The following is a 24,737-nucleotide window of genomic DNA, read 5'->3' on the forward strand; positions in this document are numbered from 1 at the left end:
CAAAATAGGGTTATGACTATTAAAGGAATGTGAAAATATAGATCATATGATATAATCATATCGCATAATATAATGATCTACAATTATTTAATCTATAATTATTACAATACTTGTATATTCTCAGTAGCAATAAGACACATAAATGCATGTTCTGGATGAGAAAAGTGGGCTATATGAAAAAATACAAACATTTATGAAAATGGAAGATATTTTAATAAATGAGCAGGCATATGGCATTCCCAAATGGAAGGCTGAATGTTACAATCAAGCTCTCACTTGGATTTTCAGGGACTTAAAAAGATGACTTTAAAGTCCATCTAAAAAATAGAAAGTGAGACCAGGTTTTCTCATACCTTGACACTGTGATTTTAATTAGTAAATTCTTTTGGAAAGCAGTGTGATAAAGCAAGTCAAGAGTCTTTAAATGGATCAACCCAGAAATTCTGTTTTGGAGTTACAGCCAAAGAAAATAATACAAAATATGGAAGTGTTATACTGTATATGTAAAGATGCTCCATATTTCATTATTTATAATGACAAAAATTGGAGAGAGCCTAAATGGTAATAGCTACCATTTACAGATCACATATTCACTAAATATGTGGCAGAATTTATAGACATGAAAACTGAGGCTCAGAGAGGAGAAATTCCTTGTCTCTGATCACAGAGAAAAATATGTGAGCCTGCATCCAAGCCCAATTTCTGGGCAAGCCCATGTTCTCTTCACATCTCACACTGCCACTAAAACTGTGAAAACCACGGACTATTTAAACAAATATCTCTCATGTGTTCTTCAGAGTATTAAGACCCTTCACAAATAAGATGCGAAGATTTTGGACAATGTTCGTAATATTGTAAAATGTAAAGAAGCTATAAGCGTATATATACACTGTAACAACTATAGGGAAAACCCAGATGCCCAGAAAAAAAGGCTGGAAGAAAACACCAAAATGCTAGCAGTTTTTTTGTTAGGGTGATAACTTTGTGGACAATATTTTTTTCTCTTGTTTCCAATTTGTTGGTAAGGTAGTCATATTAATTTTATCATTAAAAAGATAAGCTCATAAACTGAAAAAGGAGTAAAAACATTATAACATACAGGAGTAAACTCCATAAGAGAGGAAAAGCACTGTGTCTAAAACAAAGTTTGTTCCTTTCACAACACTTTGTAGGTACTTGGCACATATTATGACCTCAATAAATATGTTGTGATTAGATTGAAGCATATCCACATATTACATTTAGCTTTCTGCAAGAAACTGAATGCTCACCAGTGTTGGACAAGAAACGAAAAACCTTATCTGATTGAAATTACGAAGGAGATAGGAAAAATACAGTATCTAGTTTGAAATTTGGCTTCAGCATCATAATATATTGCTTTTATAATGCCCAGAGCAACTAAATGCCACAAACACATAATGTGCCACACAGTATCCTGTCTGAAGTTACTTTGGTCATCACCTAAATTTCAGAGAAGAGGTAAGGGACATAGAGACACTATCAAAGAAAGTTGATTTTTTTTTACAGCTAATAACCTGTGCTTGGTGGCAGAACACAGTATCAGAATCACCATTCTGTGTTCAGATAATTTCACCAGGCTTCCCTGCTGTTCCTCCAACACTCCCACAGCTCTCCATCTGCCACCAGCCACCTGCGGTCTCAGACATTCTGATGACCACACAAGTAGGATTCAAAACGTAACCCAGTCATTTGTATTTCATCTTTGATCCTCATCACTTTTTCCACTGCAATACAGAGATTAAAGTCTCAGGAAGGGAAAAGAGGTGACATATCTTTCAGGGAAATTGAATTTTTCCTGTCAGAGGTGAGAACACTTAAGAGGACACTTTATCCCCAGTACAACATTTCCCCTACTTTAGGAAAACAATTTGGCCTGGAATGGAAACAACATCCTCCGGACTCAACTCCCAGCTCTCCTCTCTAGCAAAGTTATTTATTACCATGCGAACACTCCTCCCAGGGTTAGATGCAGTAAGACCAGCACTGTTAGACTCTAGAGAACAGCCTTAACATCTGCATTAAACCTACATAAAATTCAGAGAAACACTTGAGCCCCAGGCAGTTGCTAGCAGTCCCCTTGAGTAGAAGCATCCCCTGGTACCCATAGTAAAGGGAGGGCACTGGGAAGCACCAAATGAAATGGCCCATGAGCTCCCTTTGTTTCCTCCACTCTATTTAATCTTTCACTCATTATCACTCATGGAGGAGCACTGGCCAGGCTAAGATTAAAGAGGTATAGAGTAATGGGTGGGGGACGGTCTCCCATCAAAGAGCAAGAGGTATGCACACAGTGCCATATATACAGAGCAACAAACCTGAGTCCTCACTGAAAAAGAGGTCAAGACATTCCATCTGTGTATGGAAAGATGGGTAGTACTCCAAGAGCTCTTTTATTTTATCTTTGAAAACAAAATGATTCAATAATTTCAACAACCAACTATATGCCTGATACTAGACCAGGCAGTGGGGAAATAATAATGAGCTTAAATGATGGAGTCACTTTACAGTTTTCAGAATTTGGTTAGCAAAAAAATGAAGTGGAGGTTAGACCAAGAGTCAAGGGAGAAACAAATAGAAACAATGGATTGGGCTGAAGCCAAGATGACTTTGAATATATTTTTTGAAGATTCAGGATTACTGTGAGGAAATTCTCCTATGATTGTCAACAGAAGTACTGTGACAAAAGGACCAATAAATAATCAAATTTGGGCTTCCCTGGTGGTGCAGTGGTTGAGAATCTGCCTGCTAATGCAGGGGACATGGGTTCGAGCCCTGGTCTGGAAGGATCCCACATGCCACAGAGCAACTAGGCCCGTGAACCACAACTACTGAGCCTGCGAGTCTGGAGCCTGTGCTCCGCAACAAGAGAGGCCGCGATAGTGAGAGGCCCGCGCACTGCAATGAAGAGTGGCCCCCGCTTGTTGCAACTAGAGAAAGCCCTCGCACAGAAACGAAGACCCAACACCGCAAAAATTAATAAATTAATTAATAAACTCCTACCCCCAACATCTTCTTTTAAAAAAAAATCATATTTATTAGTGTAAAGTACCTATTACAGACTTCTGTACTTATTAATATTTACTCGTTACTCTTAGGTAGACAATCACTACTTTAAAATTTTCTATTCAAATATCAGTAGTGTTTGCATCCTCCTCCTTCCTCTCCTTCCTTCCTCTTCTGGGTAATATGTCTTTCCCTCAGCTCACTCCCTCTACCCCTAGACCAAGACTTCTACTCCCTGAGGTGGACATCACTCAAGTGTTGATCTGATTTAAGCAGTGCACCAAGCTTAAGTTGTGGCAGACAGACTTACACCACCCAGAAGTTGCTGACACCCCAAATTTCCACCAAATTATTGAGCTGATTATTGACCTCAGGGGCAGTAGTCTTTACAAGTAACCATCCTAAAGCACATGAAATTCAGGGAATCATTGTCATTTAACCATATTCTCTGAGCATCAATTTCTACTAGCCCACACCCAAATCGTGAGTTTTATGAGTCATTTTGCACATCAGTTGACTTCTGGTAAAAATCTGGAACCCCAAGATTAGCTCAGTACAAAACTGACATCAAAATCAGAATCCTTCTTCTGTTCTGGGTCCCTTCCACTGTGTTCCTTTCATTTCTTCATTGATGTTAACTTTGTTTCTAAATTAATTTTAAAAGTCATACTGGCCACAAACTGTAACTTCACATTCAGATCAAGTGTAAAGACCTCAGAGATCCCCAACTTCCCTGGGTTATTTTTTTTTTTCTTTTCAAAACAAATGGCACTGTAAATTAAATTGACTTTTTAAATTTAAAATCCCAGTGCACCTCAAACTGAAGAAAAGAAACTATTAGTACTCAGGTAACCCAGAAGCCACATTTGCAATCAACAGAAAAAGCAAATTACTATTGTTCGCCCTGTCAAGGCTGGTTTAATAGGATTTTCCAATACATAAATTAGAGATCTTGAAGAGCAAAGGCTGCATGTGAAAGAGATGGATGTGCTTCAAGATCTGTGATCTGGGCAGCTCTGGTCTACAAACTTAAGAGATTTTAAAGGAGCACCAGAAATGGAGCTAAAATTATTTATAATATAGATATAGATATAGCTATAGCTATATAAATAGCATTCTGCCAGTGACCTATACTCTGGATTTAAAATTGTAACTCAGGAACACTTCAAAATGACTCCTAAAAATAAATGGTAACTTTCACAAATATTTGTGTAACAGTGAAGAGAGTGAAATATTTGGTAAACTAAGCAAGGATTGTCCCAGAAAAGAAGCATGGCCTCTCTGTGCCTCTTGGGGGCTCTTTTGTGATCACATATAATTACATACATGAAGGTAAAGGGTGATATATAATGCTCTCTCTCGAAACCCTTGTAATCTGAGCTGCTCAATTAGAAGATTCTGGGTAATTAACGCAAGGGCAGAGATATTTAACCTGGGGTAGCAACAATGTCAGCACAAGAGATAAGCAAAGGTGTCCTTAAGTCTAGTTAAAATCTTTGTTCAAAACTCTGCACTTACACTGATGAGAGGATATAGCTTCATTCATTTTCTCAAAAGGGAAACATGGATATTACCTTTTTCCCATTTGGGACAAAAAGGAAATGGAGTCCATATACTTTCTGAAAAGGGATTTCCCACATTTATCTTCTTCTCTTTCCCAACTGGCCATGTTGAGAGCAGGGACACAGTAGGAAGCATACATCTCCAAGTCTACGTGAAGGGCTAAGTCAGGCAAAGAAGATGCTTTTAATTAAGAACCAAATGGTACCTTTAATTATCTCCAATGTTTTAAATAGGATGAGTACACTGCCGGTGGCTTAAATCGGAAATCATGGATCAGAAAGGTGGTCGCCACAAAGTTGATATAAATTCCTGAAGCCATCTAGGGGGGAAAGGAGCAGGGGAGAAAGGATCAAAAAGCAGGACTGATTTTCTGAGCATCATTGCATGACAAGCACCCTGTTTCATGTGTATGCTTTACACTATGTGTTATGATGGTATATCTCCACAATGTAGTTCCAAGAAAGATAAAAAGACCATTCAAATTCTTTAAAAAATCAATCTAAATGGAAGACTATGGTTACATTAAACCATAATGTAACAATAGTTAAGTACAGTTGAAAAGACATTTCTCATTTTATGAATTGTTCAAGGTGTTTGTTTAATCTACTGATATGTTTGATAGGCCTAGTATTTGGAAGGACATATTATTATTATTTTTAAGTATGACATTTATTACTCCAGTCTGGATTCCTGGGAAAGCACAAGCTCTCTAGTTTGAACCTTTCCAGAAGCCATGTGAATTAAGAATCATTGCTACTATGTGTCTGCACTTCAATTTAATTGGCATGAAGGTATGTATGGGAGAAAAACTGCCTCTACAAAAACTGCCCACCTACATCTGAAAACTGATAAACATCAACAAAAGCAGTGATTTTCAAATGTTAGTATTTATAAGGGTCGCCTGAGTTGGTGCGTACATGTGTGCCTCAAGTTTTACTATGGCAGATCTGGAGAAAGGCCAAGGAATGTGCATTCTTTTTTTTTTTTTTTTTTGCGGTACGCAGGCCTCTCACTGTTGTGGCCTCTCCCGTTGCGGAGCACAGGCCCCGGACGCGCAGGCTCAGTGGCCATGGCTCACGGGCCCAGCCGCTCCACGGCATGTGGGATCCTCCCAGACCGGGGCACGAACCCGCGTCCCCTGCATCGGCAGGCAGACTCTCAAGCACTGCGCCACCAGGGAAGCCTGGAATGTGCATTTTTGAAGACAGCCCAGATGATTCTGATGTAGATGGCTGGGATCACATCATAAAAATGCTCACTTAATGTTTAATGGTTGACATGATAAAATGACATTGGCCATAATTACTCTTGCGAAGACTATGTTTCAGCTACAAAGTCAGCTAGCTCAATCAACATTGGTTGAATTCATTAATTAATTGACCCAGTGAAATCAAGACTGAAGCAAAAGTTCAGGGTTTCCCTGGTGGCGCAGTGGTTGAGAGTCCGCCTGCTGATGTGGGGGACACGGGCTCGTGCCCCGGTCCAGGAAGATCCCACATGCCGCGGAGCGGCTGGTTCCGTGAGCCATGGCCGCTGAGCCTGAGCGTCCGGGGCCTGTGCTCCGCAACCGGAGAGGCCACAACAGTGAGAGGCCCGTGTACCGCAAAAAACAAACAAACAAACAAACAAACAAAAAGTTCAGTTTGGGAAATAGACTTAGGGCTGCCAACTAAGCTATAATGAAGCCCAAGTCACAGCAACCTAAAATTTGGCTATAGACCCTCCCTACTCATCTGCACTTCAACCTTTCTAACTTTTTCAGAAGAACAGCATCTATATCAACAGCTGTTATTAGAGCAACTGTGACAAATTATTACTTAGCAACCAATTTGGAATTCCCCTGCTCTGCAGGGCTGGGAGCAGTTGCTGTTATGTGAAGAAGGTCAGAAGTTGTCTGCTGCGGCAAGCCACACCTGTACTCACAGCACATTCTGTCTTTCTTTCTCTCTCCTTTGCTTGGCTGAGACTAGCTATTCTAAAATATCTTCCTTAATCTGGTTCTTTGCATTCTGCTTTGCTTGCAGTTTGAAAATCTGTCTCTTTAACCAGTTGATACCTATGCACCAGGTAAAAACTTTCATGGCCTACATTTGGCCTTCTGTAGTCTTAAAAGTCTCCTAATTCCACTTCCAAAGACAGGAATAAAAATTTCAAGAAATGTATACTTCCTGGCAAGAATATGCCTGCCACTGTTCCAAGAGAACCTCCCCCTGGCCTGCTGACTCCTCTCGACAGCCCCAGTCTTGCCTTTCATCCACGTGTCTGCACACTCGTGATTGAGGGAGCACACCCTTCACATTAGCACTAATGCAAAGTAGGCTTGTGCCTGAGGAGATAATGGGCCAGCCCACCTGAAGAAATAAGCCCTCTAAATGCCTGAGGCAAATTGGTACCTGTCCAAGAAACATCTCAGCAGGTAGCAATGGGGCAGTTAAGTCAGACATGGTTCCTACCTTCTTACCCACATTTCCCTCACCACTCTTAAACTTCTCAGAGAAGTGGAATGCACTCCAGCTAAGCCTATCTGGAAACTCTTAACTTTCATCCTCATGGAAAGAAAAGGATTTTGAAAAGAAAATTTAAATGAAACTTCAAACCTCATTAACCATGCCTCCAGGGGCAGGCTACTGGCAATGAATCACAGGCTACCCTGTTTACTGGGAAATGTAAGCTGACACTGGACATGAAATCTTAGAGCCAACCTGGACTCATAGCTCCTGCTTTGGGTGAGAGGGAGTGAAGCCCAGAGCCTGTAAATGGGCTCCTCTGTTGTTGCACCCAAAATGCACCTTTAACAAACATGAGGAAAACTTGTTTTTGTCACTCTGCCAACTCTCCCTCCAAGATTTATTTGTATTTATCAAGCATTTCCATTTTATGTAAGCAAATGCATTAATGAGGAAATAAAGTCTTTCTTCATTTTACTTTCTGCACCAGATGAATTTCTCTGACCTCTGAACTTCCAGTAAATTGCCGTAACATTCAGGAAGGCCAAAGAGTCAAGAAAACTAAGTCTTGATTAGGAAGCCATACATACATATATATACATGTATATATATACACACACATACACACATATGTATGTATATGTGTGTATGTGTGTGTATATATGTATATATGTACACATACACATATATACATGTACACACAGGTGCTAGGAAGGACAATAATCATATTATATGCTTGCATAGTATTTCTTAATTTTTCCAGAGAAACTTCACATCTATTATCCTTCTCAGTGCAAGCATCACCCTTTCTTACCTGAAATATTTTTCAGATATTAAAATGCAGTTGTGCCATAAAAAAGAATGAAATAATGCCATTTGCAGCAACATGGATGGACCTAGAGATGATCATACTAAGTGAAGTAAGTCAGACAAAGACAAATATCATATGATATTGTTTGTATGTGGAATCTAAAAAAAAAGGTACAAATGAACTTATTTACAAAACAGAAATAGAGTCAGAGGTGTAGGAAACAAACTTATGGTTACTGGGGGAAAAGGTAGGGGGGGATAAATTGGAAGATTGGGATTGACATATATACCCTACTATATATAAAATAGATAACTAATAAGGACTTACTGTATAGCACAGGGAACTCTACTCAATATTCTATGATGACCTACATGGGAAAAAAATCTAAAAAAGAGTGGATATATGTGTATGTATAATTGATTCACTTTGCTGTACAGCAGAAACTAACACAACATTGTAAATCAACTATACTCCAATAAAAATTTAAAAAATAAAATAAAAAAATGCACTTGTAATTATTTCTATAGGAAATGTCAAGCTGAAAAGAGCAAATTCCAGTGTGCTTTCTGGTACTATTTCTCTCTTCTAAATTAGATTTAACAAGCAGTCTTCATGAGCTCAGTGGAGAACACCACAGTGATAAGCCTCCCTTTCTTTCCACAATTACCAACATGGAATTTCTATAACCACAGTTTTCCATCTCTTGTTTTCACCAACTTGTCATACAGACAGCCTATCTTTCCCCAGTCTAATTTCCTAGCTGCAACCTAAGTCCACTTTGTCATCAAAGTTCACATTGACTTTTTCCAACACTTGTTCCCTAACGGTAAATGGCATTGCTAGATTTTTAGTCATGGCAGACACATAAATTTGCAACTAATAAAATAACTAGAATAATAATTATTACTATTTATTGAACACTTTGAGTATGCAAAGCTACTCAAAGTATATGCCAGGCACTTATAACTACATGCTGAAGTAAATACATGGCAAAGGAATTATTACACCAATTTCATAAATGAACAAACTGCAGAGAGGTTCAATTACTTATACAGCTTTATATTGTAACTAACTAAAAAATTAGAGATTCAAAATAAGGGTAAAAATACCCATACTCTTAAACATTACACACTATCTCATGAATAGACAGGAGTCCACCTCTTCTTATTATCAACAAATCCTTTCTTTGACTTGACATTACTAGCCACGAAGAAAGCATACCCAGGATGATATTTAACAAGTATATTGTTTTTGTTTTTGTTTTAACCATGGCCATGATTACCACTGCCACTGTTGCTGCTGCTAACACATCTCTTAATTACTCAAATGCTGTTAATATGTCTCTTAATTTCAAATTTTATAAACAATAATATTCAATAAGAAACTCTTAGCCCAATCAAATGTGCCTACACAAACACTCTGAATATGTTTTAGAAATTCTTAGAATAATAATTTTGATATCATTTCTTATTAGTACTGCATTGATATAAATTGGCCAATCTTCATGGAAAGCATCCATTATAGATGCCTACCACATTATTTTGACCTTTTTGTTGAATGCATTTTGTTGCTGTTGATGTGTGTTTTTAAAGTTAATTCCCACCTTCACCCTACCCCTATTGTCTAGGTATTAGACAAAGTGTTTTGCCTTAGTGGAAGTTCAGCAAATGTTTGTTTGATTTGACTTGAACCATTAGAGATACATTCATTCTCTAAAATGCACAGAAGTGTGAAATAATCCATCCAGAGAGCTGTTAATCTGCTAAACTATCAATTAAGGGCACAGCCATCCATAACAGCAATCATTAAAGACTACTAAGTCATTTATCTTGAAGTCTGTAAAACAGATTTCTGTTGGCAGACTTGGACAGCTCAAAGCATCTGCAATATGAATGAATAGGTCAGTAATCCATACATTAAATGGTCACTAAGTACTAAAACTCTTTGAAATGATAGGCCATTAAGGCTAAGTCAATTTCATTTATGGATTTAAAACTCACTTTCAAAATAGTCTCTAGATATGAATTTCTATGATACATCACTCAGGATGTACTGAAAAAGTATGTGTTCATTCATTTCCCCAAAAAAGTATGTATTGGGTACCTGCCATATCAATGTGATACAATTTATGAAATGTACAAGAAAAGAATGTTGTCCTTAAAGAGCTTATAATCTAATTTAAGTGTTATCTAAATAGATTATAACAAATTTTTTTATTGTTTGTGAACTTAAAAAAATTTTTTTTTTACATTTTGACCACCTTTACCCACTTCTCCAACAACACCTCCCACCTCTGGTAAATACCAATCTGTTTTCTGTATCCATGTGCTTGGTTTTTGTTTGTTTGTTTTGGATTCCACATATAAGAAATATCATATAGTATTTGTCTTTTTCTGTCTGACTTATGTCATTTACCATAATGCCCTCAAGGTCCATCCATATTGTTATGAATGGCAAGATTTTATTCTTCTTATGGCTGAATAACATTCCATTGTATGTGTGTGTGTGTGTGTGTGTGTGTGTGTATATCTCAATTTGTTTATCCATTTATCCATTGATGGACACTTTGGTTGTTTCCATATCTTGACTATTGTAAATAGTGCTGCAGTGAACATGGGGGTGCATTTTTCTTTTCAAGTTAGTGTTTTCCTTTTCTTACAATAAATACCCAGAAGTGGAATTGGTGGATCACATGGTAGTTCTATTTTTAATTTTCTGTGGAACCTCCACACTGTTTTCCATAGGGGCTGCACCAAGTTACATTCTCACCAACAGTGCACAAGTGTCCCCTTTTCTTCACATCCTTGTCAACACTTATTTCTTGTCTTTTTGATAACAGCTATTCTAACAGGTGTGAGGTGATATCTCATTGTAGTTTTGATTTGCATTTCTCTAATGATCAATGATATTGAGCAGCTTTTCATGTACCTGTTGGCCAACTGTATGCCCTCTTTGGAAAAGTGTTTATTCAGATCTGCCCATTTTTTAATCAGATTGTTTGTTATCGAGTTCTTTATATATTTTAAATATTAGCTCCTTACCAGATATGTGATTTGCAAATATTTTCTTCCATTCAGTAGGTTGTCTTTTTTATTTTGTTGATGGATCCTTTTGCTCTCCAGAACCCCACTTATTTTTGCTTTTATTGCTTTTACTTTTGGTGTCAGATTCAAAAAATCATCACCAAGACCTATGTCAAGGAGATTATCACTTACATTTTCTTCTAGAAGTTTTAGGGCTTCAGGTCTTATGTTCAAGTCTTTAATTCATTTTGGGTTAAGTTTTGTGGATGGTGTGAGATAGTGGTCCAGTTTCATTATTTTTTATGTGGCTGTCCAATTTCCCCAACACCATTTATTGAAGAGACTATCCTTTCCCCATTATATATTCTTGGCTCCTTCATTGTAAGTTAATTGACCATATATGCATGGGTTTTTTCTGGGTTCTCTATTCTGTTTCATTGATCAATATGTATGTTTTTATGCTGATATCATATTATTTTATTGACCATAATTTTGTAATATAGTTTGAAATAAGAGAGTGTGATGCCTCCATCTTTGTTCTTCTTTCTGGAGATTGTTTTTAGAAAGAAAATTCAGGTAAAGAATGAACTCTGGGCTTCCCTGGTGGCGCAGTGGTTGAGAGTCCGCCTGCCAATGCAGGGGACATGGGTTCGTGCCCTGGTCTGGGAAGATCCCACATGCCGTGGAGTGGCTGGGCCTGTGAGCCATGGCCGCTGAGCCTGCGCGTCTGGAGCCTGTGCTCCGCAATGGGAGAGGCCACAACAGTGAGAGGCCCGCGTACCGCAAAAAAAAAAAAAAAAAAAAAAAAAGATACAAGAATGAACTCTGGACTTCCAAGTCAAGTAATATGGCAGATAAATATACTGAGAATTCATTTCTTTATGAAACATCTAGAAATACTGGACAAAATATAACAAATACCCTTTGAAATGTATAGCTGAGATCATAAAATATAAAGAAAATACCTAGAGACTGAAAAAAGAAAAAGAAAAGCAAATTGAAAACCAGTATAGTAACCTGATGTGAGATATTCAGCTTCCCTTGGGCATTTACTCTTATCTGTAACTTACTTTTAAGTTTAGTCTTGCTTTTAACAACAACCTCCAGAGAAATAGAACCTAGGCCCGGGGCTGTAAACTGGGAACTAAGACTCCTGCATAAAGCCTGGATCCTTGAAGAGCTACACTCCTAGCGAAAGAATAGGCATGATCTGGAAGATAAGCTTAAACAACTGCTCCAAATGCAACACAAAAAAAAGGAAATTAGGAAAGAGAAATTAAGATACATGGGAGACAGAATGAGAGGCTCCAACATATGTCAAATTGGATTGCGAAAAGAGAATAATGAGAATAGAAAAAAGGTAATATTTGTAGAAATTATGACTGAGAATTCTCCAAAATTGATTTTGTAGATAAATGAATCCTAAGACTTAATGACAATAGAAGACAAAAGGTCGTGATTGTTATGACTGCATGTTTATGCCTCGCCTGCAAAATTCATATGTTGAAATCCTAACCCCCAATGTGATGGTATCTGGAGGTGAGGACTTTGGGAGGTGATTAGGTCATTAGGTCTTGCCCCTTCTGTCATATGAGGATACAAGGAGAAGATGATAGTCTGCAAGCCAGAAGAAGACCTTCATGAGAACCCAACCATGCTAGCACCCTGATCTTACTCAGACTTCCAGCCTCCAGAACTGTTAGAAATAAATTTCTGTTGTTTACAAACTACTCAGTCTAATGGTATTTTGTTATAACCACTCAAACTGACTAAGAGTAATAGCTTCAAGCATACAGAGAAAATAACTGTCTGCCCAGAATTATGTACATAGCTAAAAAGTACAAGAGCAAATTAGGAGAACTGACAGGAAACAGAGTATAATAAAAGAATGCATAAAAGATACACTTCAGTCTGTGTCTTTTGGTTGGGGCATTTAATCCATTTACATTTAAGGTTATTATGTATATGTATGTCCCTATTACTATTTTCTTAATTGCTTTGGGTTTGTTTTTGTGGGTATTTTTCTTCTCTTGTGTTTCCCGCATAGAGAAGTTTCTTTAGCATTTGTTGTAAAGCTGGTTTGGTGGTAACAGACTGGTTGAATGTATACAAAAACAAGACCCATATATAGGCTGTCTACAAGAGACCCACTTCAGACCGAGGGACACATACAGACTGAAAGTGAAGGGATGGAAAAAGATATTCCATGCAAATGGAAATCAAAAGAAAGCTGGAGACTACCAAATGTAAAATAGATAGCTAGTGGGAAGCAGCCACACAACACAGGGAGATCAGCTCGGTGCTTTGTGACCACCTAGAGGGGTGGGATAGGGAAGGTGGGAGGGAGGGAGACACAAGAGGGAAGAGATATTGGATATATGTATATGTATAGCTGATTCACTTTGCTATAAAGCAGAAACTAACACACCATTGTAAAGTAATTATACTTCAATAAAGATGTTAAAAAATAATTAATTATTTATTTTTTTTAAAATGAAAGCTGGAGTAGCGATACTCGTATCAGATAAAATAGACTTTAAAATAAAGACTGTTACAAGAGATAAGGAAGGACACTCTATAATGATCAAGGGATCAATCCAAGAAGAAGATATAACAATTGTAAATGTTTACACACTCAGCATAGGAGCACCTCAATACAGAAGGCAAATGCTAACAATAATGAAAGGAGAAATCGACAGTAACACAATAATTGTAGGGGACTTTAACACCCCACTTACACCAACGGACAGATCATCCAAACAGAAAATAAATAAGGAAACACAAGCTTTAAGTGACACAATAGACCAGATAGATTTAATTGATATTTATAGAACATTCAACCCGAAAATGACAGAATACACTTTCTCCTCAAGTGCACATGAAACATTCTCCAGGATAGATCTCATCTTGGGTCACAAATCAAGCCTCAGAAAATTAAAGAAACTTGAAATCATATCAAACATCTTTTCTGGCCACAATGCTATGAGACTGGAAATCAATTACAGGAAAAAAAACTGTAAAAAACACAAATACATGGAGGCTAAACAGTGCGCTACTAAATAACCAAGAGATCACTCAAGAAATCAAAGAAGAAATTAAAAAATACGTAGAAATAAATGATAACCCAAAACCTATGGGCCTCAGCAAAAGCAGTTCTAAGAGGGAAGTTTATAGCAATTCAATCTCACCTCAGAAAACAAGAGAAATCCCAAATAAACAATCTAACCCTACAGCTAAAACAACTCAAGAAAGAAGAACAAAGAAATCCCAAAGTCAGTAAAAGGAAAGAAAACATAAAGATCAGAGCAGAAATAATGAAACAGAAATGAAGAAAACAATAGCAAAGGTCAATAAAACTAAAAGTTGGTTCTTTGAGAAGATAAACAAAATTGATAAACCCTTAGCCAGACTCATCAGGGAAAACAGGGAGAGGATGCAAATCAATAAAATTAGAAATGAAACAGAAGAAATCACAACTGACACCGCAGAAATACAAAGGATTATAAGAGACTACTACAAACAACCATATGCCAATAAAATGGACAGCCACAAAGAAATGGACCAATTCTTGGAAAGGTACAATTTTCCAAGACTGAACCAGGAAGAATTAGAAAATGTATACAGATGTATCACAAGTAATGAAATTAAAACTGTAATTAAAAATCTTCCAACAAACGAAAGTCCAGGACCAGGTGGCTTCACAGGCGAATTCTATCAAAAATTTAGAAAAGACCTAACACTTATCCTTCTCAAACTCTTCCAAAAAGTTGCAGAGGGAGGAACACTCTCAAATTCATTCTACAAAGCCACCATCACCCTGATACCAAAACCAGGAAAAAGATATCACAAAAAAAGAAAATTATAGACCAATATCACTGATGAACATAGATGCAACAAATCCTGAACAAAACACTAGCAAACAGAATCCAAGAACATATTAAAAGGATCATAAACCTTGATCAGGTGGGATTTATCCCAGGAATGCAAGGATTCTTCAATGTATGCAAATCAATCAATGTGATACACCTCATTAAAAAATTAAGGAATAAAAACCATATGATCATCTCAATAGATGGAGAAAAATCTTTCGACAAAATCAAAATCCATTTATGATAAAAGCTCTCCAGAAAATAGGCAAAGAGGGAACCCACCTCAACATAAGAAAGGCCATATATGACAAACTCACAGCAAACATCATACTCAATGGTGAAAATCTGAAAGCATTTCCACTAAGATCAGGAACAAGACAAGGGTGTCCACTCTTGCAACTCTTATTCAACATAGTTTTGGAAGTCCTACCCATGGCAATCAGAGAAGAAAAAGAAATAAGAGGAATACAAATTGGAAAAGAAGAAGTAAAACTGTCACTGTTTGCAGATGATACTATACATAGAAAATCCTAAAGATGTCACCAGAAAACTACTAGACTAATCAATGAATTTGGTAAGGTTGCAGGATACAAAATTAATGCACAGAAATCTCTGGCATTCCTTAACACTAACAACAAAAAATCAGAAAGAGAAATTAAGGAAAGAATTCCATTTACCATTGCAACAAAAAGAATAAAATACCTAGGAATAAACCTACCTAAGGAGGCAAAAGACTTGTACTCAGAAAACCATAAAACACTGATGAAAGAAATCAAAGATGACATAAACAGATGGAGCAATATACCATGTTCTTGGATTGGAAGAATCAATATTGTGAAAACGACTATACTACACAAAGTACAGATTCAATGCAATCCCTATCAAACTACCAATGGCATTCTTCACAGCATTAGAACAAAAAATTTTACAGTTTGTGTGGAAACACAGAAGACCCCGAATAGCCAAAGCAATCTTGAGAAAGAAAAACGGAGCTGGAGGAATCAGGCTCCCCAACTTCAAACTATACTACAAAGCTAGATTAATCAAGACAGTATGGTACTGGCACAAAAACGGAAATATAGATCAATGGAACAGGATAGAAAGCCCAGAGATAAACCCACACACATATGGTCACCTAATTTATGACAAAGGAGGCAAGAACATACAATGGAGAAAAGACAGCCTCTTCAATAAGTGGTGCTGTGAAAACTGGACAGCTACATGTAAAAGAATGAAATTAGAACACTCCCTAACACCATACACAAAAATAAACTCCAAATGGATTAAAGACCTAAATGTAAGACCGGACACTATAAAATGCTTAGAGGAAAATACAGGCAGAACACTCTATGACATAAACCACAGCAAGATCTTTTTTGACCCACCTCCCAGCGTAATAAAAATAAAAACAAAAATAAACAAGTAAGAGGGGGGACCTTTAAGATGGCAAAGCAGTAAGGCGTGGAGATCACCTTCCTCCCCACAAATACATCAAAAATACATATACAAGTAGAACAACTCCTACAGAACACCTACTGAACGCTGGCAGAAGAACTCAGGCTTTCCAAAAGGCAAGAAAATCACATATCTGGGTAGGGCAAAAGAAAAAAAAAAAAAAAACAGAGACAGAAGAATAGGGACAGGACCTGCACCTCTGGTAGGGAGCTGTGAAGGAAGTAAAGTTTCCACGCACTAGGAAGTCCCTTCCCTGGCAGAGACCAGGGGGCAGTGGGGGGAGGTGGCGCAGGAGGCTTCAGAGCCACGGAAGAGAGCTCAGCAACAGAGCTGCAGAGGGCAAAGCGGAGAGATTCCCTCCCAGAGAATCGGTGCCAACCAGCACTCACCAGCCTCAGACGCTTGTCTGCTCACCCACCAGAGGGGGTAGGGGCTGGGAGCTGAGGCTCGGGCTTCAGAGGTCAGATCCCAGGGAGAGGACTGGGGTTGGCTGCGTGAACACAGCCTGAAGGGGGCTAGATCATCACAGCTAGCAAGCAGGGAGTCTGGGAAAAATTTTGGACCTGCCTAAGAGGCAGGAGACCATTGTTTCGGGGTGAGCGAGGAGAAGGGACTCCTTCCCTGTGTGCCCACAGAAGGCAGAGCACTACCTAAATGAGCTCCAGAGACAGGCTCAAGCCGAGGCTAACAGTTCGGACCCCAGAGATGGGCATGAAACACTAATGCTGCTGCTGCAGCCACCAAGAATCCTGTGAGCAAGCACAGGTCACTATCCACATGCTTCCCCCCACCAGGAGCCTGTGCAGCACACCACTGCCAAGATCCCATCCCATGATCCAAGGACAACTTCCCCGGGAGAACACACGGCACACCCCACGCTGTCACACGTTATGTCTTCTGCCACCGCAGGCTCGCCCACATTCCAATTATAACTACCATACCCCTCCCACCCCCTGGCCTGAGTGAACCAGAGCCCCCTAATTAGCTGCTACTTTAACGCTGTCCTGTCTGGGTGGGAACAGAAGCCTGAGGGCATCCTACACGCAGAGGTGAAGCCAAAACCAAAGTTGAACCCCAGAAGCTGTGCAAACAAAGAAGAGAGAGGGAAATTTCTCTGTGCAGCCACAGGAGCAGTGGATTAAATCCCCGCATCAACTTGAGGTATGCTGCATCTGTGGAATACCTGAATAGACAACGAATCACCCAAAATTGAGGTGGTGGACTTTGGGAGCAACTGTAGACTTGGGGTGTGCTGTCTGCAACTGACTTGTTTCTGATTTTTATGTTTATCTTAGTATAGTTTTTAGCACTTGTTATCATTGGTGGATTTGTTTGTTGGTTTGGTTCCTCTCTTCTTTTTTTTAATTACTTTTTAATTTTTTAATTTTAATTATTTTACTTATTTATTTATTTATTAATTTTTTTTTCCTTTCTCTTTTTCTCCCTTTTCTTCTGAGCCCTGTGGCTGACAGGGTCTTGGTGCTCTGACCTGCTGTCAGGCCAGAGCCTCTGAGGTGGGAGAGCCAAGTTCAGGACATTGGATCACCAGAAACCTCCTGGCTCCACATAATATCAATCAGCGAGAGCTCTTCCAGAGATCTCCATCTCAATGCTAAGACCCAGATCCATCCAATGGCCAGTAAGCTCCAGTGTTGGATGCCCCATGCCAAACAACTAGCCAGAGAGGAACACAGCCCCACCCATTAGCAGACAGACTGGCTAAAATCATACTAAGCTCACAGACACTCCAAAACACACCAGCAGACGCAGCCCTGCCCACCAGAAACACAAGATCCAGCCCCACCCACCATAACACAGGCACCAGTCCCCTCCACCAGGAAGCCTACACAAGCCACTGAACCAACGTACGCACTGGGAGCAGACACCAAAAACAAGGGGAACTATGAACATGTAGCCTGAAAAAAGGAGACCCCAAACACAGTAAGTTAAGCCAAAAGGGAAGACAGAAAAATATGCAGCAGATGAAGGAGCAAGTTACAAACCCACCAGACCAAACAGATGAAGAGGAAATAGGCAGTCTACCTGAAAAGGAATTCAGAGTAATCATAGTAAAGATGATCCAAATCTTGGATAGAATGGAGAAAATACAAGAAATGTTTAACAAGGACCTAGAAGAACTAAAGAGCAAACAAACAATGATGAACAACACAATAAATGAAATTAAAAATTCTCTAAAAATTATAAATAGCAGAATAACTGAGGCAGAAGAACGTATAAGTGACCTGGAAGGTAAAATAGTGGAAATAACTACTGCAGAGCAGAATAAAGAAAACAGAATAAAAAGAATTGAGGACAGTCTCAGACACCGCTAGGACAACATTAAACACACCAACATTTGAATTATAGGGGTCCCAGAAGAAGAAGAGAAAAAGATAGGCAGTGAGAAAATATTTGAAGAGATTATAGTTCAAAACTTTCCTAATATAGGAAAGAAAAGGGTCAATCAAGTCCAGGAAGCACAGAGAGTCCAATACAGGATAAATCCAAGGAAAAACATGCCAAAAAACATATTAATCAAACTATCAAAAATAAAATACACGGGGCCTCCCTGGTGGCGCAAGTGGTTGAGAGTCCGCCTGCCGATGCAGGGGATACGGGTTCGTGCCCCGGTCTGGGAGGATCCCATATGCCGCGGAGCGGCTGGGCCCGTGAGCCATGGCCGCTGAGCCTGCGCGTCCGGAGCCTGCGCGTCCGGAGCCTGTGCTCCGCGACGGGGGAGGCCACAACAGTGAGAGGCCCGCATACCGCAAAAAAAAAAAAAAAAAAAAAAAATAAAATACAAAGAAAAAATATCAAAAGCAGCAAGGGAAAAACAACAAATAACAAACAAGGGAATCCCCATAAGGTTAACAACTGATGTTTCAGCAGAAACTCTGCAAGCCAGAAGGGAGTGGTAGGACATATTTAAAGTGATGAAAGGGAAAAACCTACTACCAAGATTACTCTACCCAGCAAGGATCTCATTCAGATTCGATGGAGAAATTAAAACCTTTACAGACAAGCAAAATCTAAGAGAATTCAGCACCACCAAGTCAGCTTTACAACAAATGCTAAAAGAACTTCTCTAGGCAGGAAACACAAGAGAGGAAAAGGCCTACAATAACAAACCCAAAACAATTAAAAAAGGGTAATACAAACATACATATCAATAACTACGTAAAATGTAAATGGATTAAATTCTCCAACGAAAACACATAGACTCGCTGAATGGATACAAAAACAAGACCCACATATATGCTGTCTACAAGAGACCCACTTCAGACCTAGGGACACATACAGACTGAAAGTGAAGGAATGCAAAAAGTTATTCCATGCTAATGGAAAGCAAAAGAAAGCTGGAGTTGCAATTTTCATATCAGATGAGATAGACTTTAAAACAAAGACTATTATACAAGACAAAGAAGAATATTACATAATGATCAAGAGACCAATCCAAGAAGAAGATATAACAATTGTAAATATTTATACCCAACATAGGAGCACCTCAATACACAAGGCAAATGCTAACAGCCATAAAAGGGGATATTGACAGTAACACAATCATAGTAGGGGACTTTAACACCCCACTTTCACAAAAAGACAGATCATCTAAAATGAAAATAAATAAGGAAACACAAGCTTTAAATGATACATTAAACAAGATGGACTTAACTGATATTTATAGGACATTCCATTCAAAAACAACAGAATACAGGTTCTTCTCAAGTGCTCATGGAACGTTCTCTGGGATAGATCATATCTTGGGTAACAAATCAAGCCTTGGTAAATTTAAGAAAATGGAAACTGTGTCAAGTATCTTTTCCAACCACAACTATATGAGACTAGATATCAATTACAGGAAAAAATCTGTAAAAAATTTTAAAAACATGGAGGCTAAACAATATAATACTAAATAACCAAAAGATCACTGAAGAAATCAAAGAGGAAATCAAAAAATACCTAGAAACAAATGACAATGAAAACATGACAACGCAAAACCTATGGGATGCAGCAAAAGTAGTTCTAAGAGGGAAGTTTATATCAATACAATCCTACCTCAAGGAACAAGAAACATCTCAAATAAACAACCTAACCTTACACCTAAAGCAATTAGAGAAAGAAGAACAAAAACCCCCAAAGTTAGCAGAAGGAAAGAAATCATAAAGATCAGATCAGAAATAAATGAAAAAGAAATGAAGGAAACAAAAGCAAAGATCAATAAAACTAAAAGCTGATTCTTTGAGAAAATAAACAAAATTGACAAACCACTAGCCAGACTCATCAAGAAAAAAAGGGAGAGGACTCAAATCAATAGAATTAAAATGAAAAAGGAGAAGTAACAGCTGACACTGCAGAAATGCAAAGGATCATGAGAGATTACTACAAGCAACTATATGCCAATAAAATGGACAACCTGGAAGAAATTGACAAATTCTTAGAAAACCACAACCTTCCGAGACTGAACCAGGAAGAAACAGAAAATATAAACAGACCAATCACAGCACTGAAATTGAGACTGTGATTAAAAATCTTCCAACAAACAAAAGCTCAGGACCAGATGGCTTCACAGGCAAATTCTTTCAAACACATTTTGGAGAAGAGCTAACACCTATCCCTCTCAAACTCTTCCAAAATATAGCAGAGGGAGGAACACTCCCAAACTCATTCTATGAGGTCACCACCATCACCCTGTTACCAAAACCAGATAAGGATGTCACAAAGAATGAAAACTACAGATCAATATCACTGATGAACATAGATGCAAAAATCCTCAACAAAATACTAGCAAACAGAATCCAGTACCACATTAAAAGGCTCATACAACATGATCAAGTGGGGTTTATCCCAGGAATTCAAGGATTCTTCAATATATGCAAATCAATCAGTGTGAAAAACCATATTAACAAACTGAAGGAGAAAAACCATATGATCATCTCAATAGATGCAGAAAAAGCTTTTGACAAAATTCAACACCCATTTATGATAAAAACCCTCTAGAAGTAGGCATAGAGGGAACTTACCTCAACATAATAAAGGCCATATATGACAAACCCACAGCCAACATCATTCTCAATGATGAAAAACTGAAACCATTTCCTCTTAGATCAGGAACAAGACAAGGTTGTCCACTCTCACCATAATTATTCAACATAGTTTTGGAAGTTTTAGCCACAGCAATCAGAGAAGAAAAAGAAATAAAAGGAATCCAAATCGGAAAAGAAGAAGTCAAGCTGTCACTGTTTGCAGATGACATGATACTATACATAGAGAATCCAAAGATACTATGAGAAAACTACTAGATCTAACCACTGAGTTTGTAAAGTACCCAGAAACAAAATTAATGCAGAGAAATCTCTTGCATTCCTATATACTAATGATGAAAAATCTGAAAGAGAAATAAGGAAACACTCTTATTTACCATTGCAACAGAAAGAGTAAAATACCTAGGAATAAACTTACCTAAGGAGACAAAAGACCTGTATTCAGAAAAGTATAAGACACTGATGAAATAAATTAACAATGCTACAAACAGATGGAGAGATATACCATGTTCTTCAATTGGATGAATCAACAGTGTGAAAATGACTCTACTACCCAAAGCAATCTACAGATTCAATGCAATCCCTAGGAAACTACCACTGGCATTTTTCACAGAACTAGAACAAAAAATTTCACAATTTGTATGGAAACAAAAAAGACCCCGAATAGCCAAAACAATCTTGAGAAAGAAAAACGGAGCTGGAGGAATCAGGCTCCTGCACTTCAGACTATACTACAAAGCTAGAGTAATCAGGACAGTATGGTACTAGTACTAAAACAGAAATATAGATCAATATAATAGGATAGAAAGCCCAGAGATAAACGCACGCACATATGGTCACCTTATTTTTGATAAAGGAGGCAAGAATATACAATCGAGAAAAGACAGCCTCTTCAATAAGTGGTGCTGGGAAAACTGGACAGCTACATATAAAAGAATAAAATTAGAACACTCCCTAACACCATACACAAAAGTAAACTCAAAATGGATAAAAGACCTAAATGTAAGGCCAGGCACTATAAAACTCTTAGAGAAAAACATAGGCAGAACACACTATGACATAAACCACTGCAAGATCCTTTTTGACCCACCTCCTGGAGGAATGGAAATAAAAAGAAAAATAAACAATTGGGACCTAATGAAACTTAAAAACTTTTGCACAGCAAAAGAAAACATAAAAAAGACAAAAAGACAACCCTCAGAATGGGAGAAAATATTTGCAAATGAAGCAACTGACAAAGGATTAATCTCCAAAATTTACAAGAAGCTCATGCATCTCAATATCAAAAAAACAAACAACCCAATCCAAAAATGGGCAGAAGACCTAAATAGACATTTCTCCAAAGAAGATATACAGATTGACAACAAACACATGAAAGGATGGTCAACATCACTAACCATTAGAGAAATGCAAATCAAAACTACAATGAGGTATCACCTCACACCAGTCAGAATGGCCATCACCAGAAATCTACAAAGAATAAATGCTGGAGAGGGTGTGGAGAAAATGGAACCCTCTTGCACTGTTGGTGGGAATGTAAATGGATATAGCCATTATGGAGATCAGTATGGAGGTTCCTTAAAAAGCTAAAAATAGAACTACCATACCCAGCAATCCCACTACTGGGCATATACCCTGAGAAAACCATAATTCAAAAAGTGTCATGTACCACAATGTTCATTGCAGCTCTATTTACAATAGCCAGGACATGGAAGCAACCTAAGTGTCCATCAACAGATGAATGGATAAAGAAGATGTGGCACATATATACAATGGAATATTACTCAGCCATAAAAGGAAACGAAATTGAGTTATTTGTAGTGAGGTGGATGGACCTAGAGTTTGTCGTACAGTGTGAAGTAAGTCAGAAAGAGAAAAACAAATACCGTATGCTAATGCATATATATGGAATTTTAAAAAAATGGTACTGATGAAACTAGTGGCAGGACAGGAATAAAGACGAAGACACTGAGAATGGACTTGAGGACACGGGCCAGAGGGGGAAGGTGGAGCGAAGTGAGAGTAGCATCGACATACATACACTAGCAAATGTAAAGTACATAGCTAGCGGGAAGCAGCAGCATAGCACAGGGAGATCAGCTCAGTGTTTTGTGACAACGTAGAGGGGTTGTCTCCCTGTCCAATTGCTAATGCCAGTCTTCACAGTCAGCCTAAGTTCTCTCTGCTCTGTGAATCTTTTTTCCAACTACGTGAGATAACAGGTATGTTGGTTTTTTAAATGTATGCTGTCATGACTCTGAAGACTGACAATAACTTGGGTAAGTGGTGAGATGGTGGGAGAGCATTTCAGGTGATGAAAATACAGTGAGCAAATACACACATGAGGATAGAAGCATACTTGGGTAGCTGTCCACTGGCCTATGTGAAATGAAAAAGACTGATTCCTTGGGAGGACCAATGAGAGGACAGGTTGAAGAGGTGGTTAGAACCCAATTGTGCAGGGACTAAATGCCAGAATGAGAAAGTTGGGCTTTATTCTCTAGGCTCTGGGACTTCTTTAAGGTCTTTGAGTGTAAGAATAGTGTACTCCAGTGTCATTTTCAGAAGATTATATGGCAGCTGTGTATGAGATAAATTAGATAAGCCTAAGAGTAAAGACAAGAAGACAAATAAAGAGGTTTTTAATTATGGAGGACTGAAGCAACAGGAACCTAAACATAGATGGTGGGGAGAGATGAAGAAAGGCTCAGATTTAAGAAACATTACAAAGGAATCACAGGAATAGATTATGAAATTGGAATGTGCTCCTATTCCACTAAGATGTAGACAAAATAAAAGTGTATGAGGGTGAGTAAAGGGAAAATCTGGAAATTTTCAATCATATTTCTAATTGTAACAATATTGATGATGACTGACTTTTTAAAATCTACAAGTCCAACCTCTGGCAATAATCTTCTTTCAACTACACATGAGCACATCTTTTCAAATGCATCTGTTCAATAGAACACTTTTGCCCTTCCCCCAGAAATACCACAATCAGCAGCCTCTGCATGGAATGCAAATTATAGTATTAAGAAGCTGCTGTTAGCTGCTGACAAATCACACAGGGTAGATGGCCACCTTATTTTTCTCTCTGTTGCAGGTAAATAGTGAACTGCAAAATAAAGATATTTTCTTAATTTAACACAGAACCATTGTCCCTTAGTAGTGAGACCTTGACCTGATTTTTATACACTGAATAAGATACTATTAGCATAAGATACGATTTGTGACTGATTAGTCATCTAATTTTTTTAAAAGTGTCAGCCAATGTTATGCTAAATTGCCACCTAATTTTCAAATGAAATATTTGAACTCTTATTTCAACTCCTTAAGTATATGTCTACACAATATAGAATATACTATAGAATACACTAGAATTAAATTTAATAATGTTCTAATTTCTAATCGATTTTATTATGTTCTAATGGATTTAAAGCATAAATATATTTCTTTTCTTAAAAAAAGCAATGTGGGGCATTCATATTGCTAATCCATTAGCA

At 38.1% G+C, this 24,737-nt stretch overlaps 1 long non-coding RNA gene across 1 annotated transcript in view; it reads right to left on the reverse strand.

The window, feature by feature from the left end:
- Positions 1–4,798: 4,798 nt before the first annotated feature.
- Positions 4,799–24,737, reverse strand: part of LOC132500277 (uncharacterized) — a 271,126-nt gene continuing 251,187 nt past the window's right edge. Inside the window, exon 4 of the long non-coding RNA XR_009534004.1 lies at positions 4,799–4,906. This is a non-coding gene — a long non-coding RNA (uncharacterized LOC132500277). The remainder of the gene's footprint in view (positions 4,907–24,737) is intronic.

The sequence above is a fragment of the Mesoplodon densirostris genome, chromosome 12 (assembly GCF_025265405.1).
Source record: "Mesoplodon densirostris isolate mMesDen1 chromosome 12, mMesDen1 primary haplotype, whole genome shotgun sequence".
Taxonomy (NCBI): Eukaryota; Metazoa; Chordata; class Mammalia; order Artiodactyla; family Ziphiidae; genus Mesoplodon; species Mesoplodon densirostris.